Source organism: Dipodomys merriami, unplaced genomic scaffold (assembly GCF_024711535.1).
Source record: "Dipodomys merriami isolate MVZ:Mamm:240054 unplaced genomic scaffold, mDipMer1.0.p SCAF_240, whole genome shotgun sequence".
NCBI classification, from domain to species: domain Eukaryota; kingdom Metazoa; phylum Chordata; class Mammalia; order Rodentia; family Heteromyidae; genus Dipodomys; species Dipodomys merriami.
The window spans coordinates 1,017,908-1,026,637 of NW_027203827.1; the positions used below are offsets into that span (position 1 = coordinate 1,017,908).

An 8,730-nucleotide genomic window follows, 5' to 3' on the forward strand; every position below is an offset into this window, starting at 1 on the left:
GGTTATAGTTACATAAGTAAGATAATGAATTCATTTCTTTTATATCTTGTTATCCCTTCGCACATTTTTCTCCCTCTTTCATCCCAATGCCCCCCAAGACTATTTCCAACGTATTGTCTTGTGAGTATCACTGTTGCATAAGTTCCCCCTTTTGTCCTTTGTCTCACCATTTTGCTTTTTCCCTTGCCCTTAACTAGTTCGGATCAACATATTTACAATATCCAGGGTATCAAAATCAAATACAGTTACTACAGAGGATAAACCATAGGCGTGGAAAACACAAAAGGATAAAAAGAAATCACATATTACATTTAGAACAACAAGAAATAACATATCTTGGAGGTCATTTCCCTTGGAATCACCATACACCCTCATATGTACATAGCTATTCAGCTATTCTTCTCATCTACTAAAATTATCCTTGATGTACACAATAATGCTCCCCTATTACACAGTAATTGCACTTCTTGGCATTTACCCAAGTGATCACAAACAACATCACACTAAAGCTACCAGAACAATTATGTTTATCACAGTATTATTTATGATAGCTAGGCTAAGGAATAAACCCAGACACTCCTCAGTAGATCAATGGATCAAGAGAATGTCACACACACACACACACACACACACACACACACACACACACACACACACACACACACACGGAATACTATGCTTCCATCAGAAAGAATGATACCACCTCATTTGTACTGATATGGAAGATCTTGGGAAAAAAATCATATTAAGTTATGTAAGCCAGACTTAAAGAAACATAGGTCCCATGGTTTCCCTTATTTGGAATTATTAGTTTACATCTAGGATAATCTCATGTATTTAAATTTGACATTTTGTTCTATGTTGAGCATACAACATTATTGCTACCTTGTTTGTTATTTCTGCAAACAGGCAGGTATATTTAAAGAATTAGGTTCATGTCATCCATTACTGAAGGAAGAACATCTAAAAGAGCAGCCCCTACTAGGAAGAACAACTCCTACTCATTTAGCTTCATTCCTATCTTATGCCAGTATTGTCCTCTGTATCCTCATGTTGTACATCAAATTGTATACTTGGTCATCCTGTATATTTACTATCTTCTACATTGTGACCTAAATGCCCCAGCAATTCCAGTTTGCTTTACTTTAAAAAAATTATCTCATAATGATTGAGGTTGGTGTGTGTGTGTGTGTGTGTGTGTGTGTGTGTGTGTGTGTGTGTGTGCACGCGCGCGCGCGCGTAGTTTTACTGGTATCAGAAGACAACATTTTTCTTCATTTAGAATACATTTTTCAGGTCATTGTAAGCTATGCCTAATTGGAGAAATCTCTTGCTATTTTAAAGATGAAACAGAAAAATATATTTGTGCATGCACCACAGTTGTTTTATTAGTCTGTTGTTGAACACTTAACTTCTATTTATATCTGGGCAGCTGTTGTGAACAATGTGAATAACAAACAACTACACATATATTTTCCAGTTACCCAGAGAGAAATAATCAAATGATTGGTGTGTCAGATGGTATTTCAACTTTGCATTTCTTTAGAAAACTGCAAATTACTTTCTACAATGAGAATACTAACCTGTATTTTGAACAAGAGTGTAGAAAATTTCCTTTTCTCACACTCTCATCAACATTATTACATTTTGAGTTTTTTAAGGGCAGGTTTTTACAATGTGCAGAACCCCAGCCTGGCCTTAGACCCAAATCCTCTTACTCCAAACTGCTAAATGCTTGGAATTACAAGCCTTTTAATCACACCTGGTTCCTTTGATTTTTTTGATAAGAGTTGTTATAGTTATGAAGTAGTATCATAGTAATTTTCAATTGCATTTCTATAATGACTTCTGTTCACAAAGCATTAACCTAGCATAGAAGTGGTATTAAACACAACTTTGTAAAAACACTGGCGCTTTTCAGGACTTTTTGGAAAACGTGTCTATTCAGAACTTTTGTCCATTTTTAATCGTTTCTTGTTAATCTCGTCTTTAATCTCTCTATACAAAATCAATACTTAATTCAATATAGTAGAAAGAAAAAAATTAAGCAACTCCTAACATTTTTCAATTTTCAATAATATTATATTATTTAAATCATTTTTTGTTTACACTTAAGACTATATAAATAAATTTAGTTAGACCTTTTACAAGGCTATATGTATTTTATTTATTTTTCGTTCATGGCTCTTTCCAAAGCCTGCGTGTCTAATTTTTCTAGGTTTCTTTCAGTCTCATGTAGTTCAGATTTCAAACTGAAGTATAAATTGAAAGAAGCACAGAAACAATAGAGTTCCACTCATCTGATGATGCCTCTACAAGAATGAGGAAAGAGTTCAATCTTCTAAGGACCTTTGATTGGCTATCAAAAAGAGAATTCATTCCTCTAGGTCTTCCCTATTTTTGCAATTTAACTTAAATGATGTAAAACACAATATACTACTCAGAGACTTTTACGTTTTCATCAGTTTTGCACATTTTAATATGGACTTCACCTCAGTCTACAACATTCCTTCATTATTCTGTCCCTGATGTTTTTATACTGTCAAGACATAATAAAACCAGTTTGATTTACAGCATGAGAAGTTATCCACCTGGCTGACTTTGAAGCAGAGCATGGTCAATAGACAACATTCCTTCTGGTTTCTCATTACTTGTAATGGCTTTTGTAATACTGATTGCATTCTATTTAATATTTTTTAAAAAAAAACTGCTGGCTAGTTTGTGACCATTTGGGTAAATGCCCCAAAGTGGTATTGTTGGATCATAGAGGAGTTCTATGTGGAGTCTTTGGAGGAAACTCCATACTACTTTCCAAAGCTGTTGAACAAGTTTACACTCCCAACAATAATGCATTAAGGTTCCATTCTGTCCACATCCCCACCAGCATCTGTTGTTTTTAGAGTTCATGATTATAGCCATTCTAACTGGGGTGATATGGTATCTCAATGTTGTTTTGATTTGCATTTCTTTTATGGCTAGAGAGGTTGAGCATTTCTTCATGTGTCTATTGGCCATACTTATTTCCTCTTCAGAAAAGTTTCTCTTTAAGTCTTAAGCTACTTATTTATTGGACAGTTGTTTCTTTGAGGATTTGTCTTTGGGGGATTTAGTTTTTTTGGGTTCCATGTATATTTTAGATATGAGACCCTTGTCCATTACCAGCACAACTATGTTTATTGAAGCATTATTTATCATGGCTAAAATATGAAACAAACCCAGATGTCCCTCACTAGATGAAAGGATGAAGAAAATGTGATATATATATATATATATATATATATATATATATATATACATATATATATACACACACACACACACACACACACACACAATGGAATTCTATGCCTCCATCAGAAAGAATGACATTGCCCCATTTGTTAGGAAATGGAAAGACTTAGAAAAAATTATATTAAGTGAATTAAGCCAGGCCCAAAAAAACATAGGTAATAGGTCCCATGGTTTCCCTTATTTGGAAAAATTATTATATGTCTGAGACAAGCAGAAAAGGTCAGATAAGTTGATGTTAGGTGAAATGAACCCCAAGACAAGGATTCAATTGATTTTTTTTCTTTATTGCAATTGTTTCAAACATTTATAAGATTATTTCTTTGTTGATTTGTATGTCCATCCCCCATGGTATAACCCATGCTTTCACTGTATTTGTTGTTGGTATAACTTGTGGAGGGGAAAGGAAAAAACAAATCATTTAAATAGGGATGCAGGTGACTCATTGTAATAATGAGATGTACAAATCCTTATGTCGAAAAATGAAATTTACATCTTTGGTGGGGAGGGAGAGTTGATGGGATGAGGAGTGTGGAGGGAGATGGGAAGGGATGGGAACAAGAAGCAAAGGAGGCATCAATGCTTGATAAGAAATATACTCATTATCTTGCCCATGTAATTGTAATTGTTATTCCTAGCAGTTTATGTTAAGTATTTCACAAGTTTATTTTTCTCTTAATTCTGAAGAAAACATTTGCTATAATTCTAATATTATTAACATTTTAGTGTTAGGAAATATTGTAATTAAAGGCACTAAGTGCATGGCCCAAATACACACAGTGGGGAAAGAAATGATTCAAAATTTCAAAAAGTAAGCAATAAAAAAGTAGGTAAAATCCTCTCCATTCCCTTACTCTTTCAACTCAATATTCATGCTGTCCAAGAAATAATAGCATAGCAATTATTTCCCACGGTAATTGTTTTCTGTCACATTTTCTCTTCAACACAATGTTGGTGACATTGGGTTATCATGCTCAGAGCTGAGCTCATAAATTTAGGTCTAAAGAGAGCCAAATTTCTTCTGTAGCACATTTCCAGTATACATTTTAAAAAGTACTAAAGGTCTGGGAAGGTGGCTCAGTGGTAGAGCGCTTGCCTTGCATGCATGAGGCCCTGGGTTCGATTCCTCAGCACCACATAAGCAAAAAAGAAAAAAAGGAGGAAGTGGCGCTGTGGCTCAAGTGGTAGAGCACTAGCCTTGAGCTGAAGAGCTGAGGGACAGTGCCCAGGCCCAGAGTTCAGGCCCCACGACTGGACCCCCCCAAAAAAAAAAAACAGTACTAAAACTAGCTGGTAGCTGGAGGCTCACACTTATAATCCTGGCTACAAAGGAAGCTGAGATCTGAGGAATGCGCTTCAAAGCAAGCCCAGGCTGGAAAGTCTGTGAGACTCTTATCTCCACTAAACAACTAGGAAAGCAGAAGTGGCACTGTGGCTCAAGAGGTAGAGCACTCACCTTCAGCTGAAAGGCGCAGGGAGAGCACCCAAGCCCAGAGTTCATGCCGCATGACCAATTAAAAAAAAAAGATTAAAACTTTTAAATACCATCACTTACTGTCTTTTAAGAATCCAAAAATGAAATAAATTCACATATAATCACTCCAAAATGCTTTAAAAGTGGGAGATGGTAAACAAGCCTCCATGAAGTAAATTTTCTTCTACTTTTTAAATTATTCTGAAAGCCTTGTGCTGGTTGGTCACACCTCTAATCCTGTCTACTCGGGTATCTACTCAGGAACCTGAGATCTGTGGATAACCGTTAGAAGCGAATCAGGACAGAAAATATTCATGAGATTATTTTTAAAAAATTACAATGGAATTCTATGCCTCCATCAGAAAGAATGACATTGCCCCATTCGTTAGGAAATGGAAAGGCTTGGAAAAAATTATATTAAGTGAAGTAAGCCAAGCCTAAAGAAACATAGGTCCCATGCTTTCCCTTATTTGCAATATCTAGTATATGTATGAGTCAAGCAGAAAAGGTCAGATAATGTGATGTTAGGAAAATGAACCCTTACATATGTATTTAAATGATTTTTCTTTCATGAATTTTTTTCTAACGCATTTATAAAATTATTTCTTTATTGCTTTGTATATCCCTCCCCCACAGTATAACCCCTGCTTTCACTATATTTGATGTCAGTATAATTTGTGGAGGAGAAGAGGAAAAACCAGTTGTTTAAGGATACAGGTGGACACGTTGCAACAATGAGAAGTACAAGTTGTCATGTCGAAAACGAACTTTACAACTTTGGTGTGGGGGGGGAGGATGGGATGGGGGGTGGGGGGAGGCTGGGAAGGGATGTGAAGGGTAAACAAAGGAGGAGGGTTCAATGCTTGATAAGAAATGTACTCATTATCTTGCCCATGTAATTGTAACCCCTCTTTACAGTATGTTCACAATAAAAAATAATAAAAATATTAAAAAAATGAATGAACTAGCAAAGAGCCAAGAATGGAGATGTAGCTTATATAGTAGCTCATCAATCTAGAGAAGAATGGCCTAGCGGGACCTTGACGCACTGAATTCAAACTCTGAGAATGAAAATGCGCAGGCATGCACATACACAAACACACATTTATTCAAAATATCTGCATATCAGTGTTTTGCATTAATTTCTTTGTTAATGATATTATACGGGTAAAATAGGGGAAATATTCTTTTCCATCCCATAACATTTTTATATTTTTTATTGTAAAATACTGTACAGAGTGGTTACAGTTACACGAAAAAGTAATAGTTCATTTCCTATCAAGCATTGTTACCTCCTCCTTTGTTTTTCCCTGCCATCCCTTCCTTCCCACCCCCACAAGTACACTCCCCTTCCCTACCCTCCTAAATTGTAAAGTTCGTTTTTCAACAAACTGTCTTGTGCGTCACATTCTTGCAATGGGTCATACTGTAACCTTATTTAACCGTTTTGTTTTTTCCCTTTCCATCCCCAAATTAGAGAAGTGTATATACAAGATGGAGGTGCACCAACATCAGATACAGTGAAAACAGGGGTTTAACTGTGGGGGATGCACATACAAAAAATCACATCGTACATTATAAATATATTAGAAACCACAGGAAAACATAAAAAACCACTTGTGTCCTTATCATGGGGTTCATATACCTTAACATCATCTTATCTAGTCATATGCACATGCTTTTGACCTTTTTTTTTAATTGTGAAAATACCATACTGAGGAGTCACAATTACATGGAAAATGTAATGAGTACATTTCTTATCAAGCATTGTTGCCTACTCCTTTTTTTCGCCTTACCATACCTTCTTTGCTTATCCCAGATATGCATTAGTTATTGCAAATAAGGGATACCACAGGCCCTATGTTTCTTTTTTTTTTACTGTGAAAATGCCATACAGAGGGGTTACAATTACATGCGTGAGTTATTGAGTACATTTTTTTTTATTGTGAGAATACTGACAGAGGAGTTACAATTACATGGGCAAGAAAACGAGTACATTTCTTATCAAGCATTGTTGCCTCCCCTTTGTTTCCCCTTCCCAACCCTTCCCACACTCCACCACTTTCCCCACCCTGTCCTCCTCCCCCCAAAGTTGTAAAGTTCATTTTATGACATAATAACTTGTACATCTCATTGTTGCAATGGGTCCACTTGCTCCTCCTTTGTTTCCCCTTCCCATCCCTGCCCATCTCCCACCCCCTACACCCACCAACCCCTCCACCACCCCAGCCCCCCCCACTGTCCACATCCCTTAACACCAGGCCCAAATCATTTTTTGACATAACGACTTGTTCATCTCATTGTTGCAATGGGTCCACCTGCATCCCTTTTTAAACGATTTGTGTTTCCCTTCCAGTGCACAAAATATACCAACATCAAATACAGTGAAAACAGGGGCTTTAGCTTGCAGGAGGAACATACAAAGCAACAAAGAATTCATCTTATGAATATCTTAGAAACAATCGCAAGAATTAAAAACCATTTGAATCCTTATCTTGGGGTTCATTTTGCCTAACATCAACTTATATGATGTTTTCTGCTTGTAGCAGACACATACTAGTTATTGCAATTAAGGAAACCATGGGACCTATCTTTCTTTGGGCCTGGCTTACTTCACTTCTTTGGGCTGGCTTAATTCACTTAATATAATTTTTTCCATGTCTTTCCATTTCCTAACAAACTGGGTGATGTCATTCTTTCTGATGGAGGCATAGAATTCCAGTACACACACCAGTACACACACACACACACACACACACACACACACACACACACACACACACACACACACACACACACACACACACACATATTTTCTTGATCCATTCATTTACTGTGGGGCCTCGGGTTTGGTTCTGTATCTGAGCTTTGGTAAATAATGCTGCAATGAACATAGTTTTTCTGGTAGTTTTAGTATGGTCTTGTTTGTGATCATTTGGGTGAATGCCCAAAATGGGATTGCTGGGACTTAGGGGCGCTCTATTGTAGTCTTTTGAGGAACCGCCATACTACTTTCCAAAGTCTTCGAACAAGTTTAAACTCCCAACAACAATGCATTAAGGTTCCCTTCTGTCCACATCCCCTCCAGCATCTGTTCTTTTAAAAAATCTAGAATGCTTCACGAAGTTGAGTGTCATCCTCAGTCAGGGGCTATTCTTCTCTTTATTGTTCCAATGTTAGTGTATGTGCTACTGAATTGAGCACAGAATATTTTTTATACATAAAGTGTAATTGATTTTCTTAAACTAGACAATTCCACAAAAATTAAATTCAAAAGAATTGTCGTTAAATTTTAGAACCATGTATTTCTTACATAAGAACACATTTAAGAATAAAGTCAAGTTTGACATGTCAAAAACAAAATAATTCCAGATATTTGTTGTTCAACAGATGTGTAGGAGGAGGAATTCAATTATTCTGTACAAGGAACTTGCCATAATGAACACTATAGAAAGTGTTAAGTTTTGTTAAAAGTTTTAATGTTTTAAATATGTTTAATTTTGGGAATTTGCTCATATATGCCAAAATTAAGACTATTTAGCAGGTTGTAAGACTTTTTCATAAAGCATTTAAGATTCATGGTACATACTACTAAATATGTACATTTCAGAGTTTATAGAAACTTTACTAATGAGAAGTTGCAAAGTGTTTGTGTAAAGAAGCAGATTTAAGACATTAACTGCACAGTTTCTGTTTAAATTTAAAGGCTTCTTTACTTTATATGTTAGTGAGGAACAAATGATGGTATAAGCCATATACAAATGATGAGATGAACCATAAATAATAATCTTAATAATAATAATAATAATAATAATAATAATAATCTTTAAAGGCTACTCATAGCCTATAAAATTCTTGTTGAACATCATAGACTTAGGCAGTTTTAAATGTACAGCAATATGATAATAAATCGAATATGTAGTACATTTCAAATACTGGAAACAGTGGTAATTGAATTTTTTATTTTA

General features: G+C 35.7%; 1 non-coding gene across 1 annotated transcript; it reads right to left on the reverse strand.

Moving 5' to 3' along the window:
- Positions 1-7,864: 7,864 nt before the first annotated feature.
- On the reverse strand, positions 7,865-7,966 carry LOC138835905 (U6 spliceosomal RNA). The gene has a single exon (XR_011374778.1). It is a non-coding gene; the product is annotated as a U6 spliceosomal RNA (small nuclear RNA).
- Between the last annotated feature and the right edge of the window lie 764 nt (positions 7,967-8,730).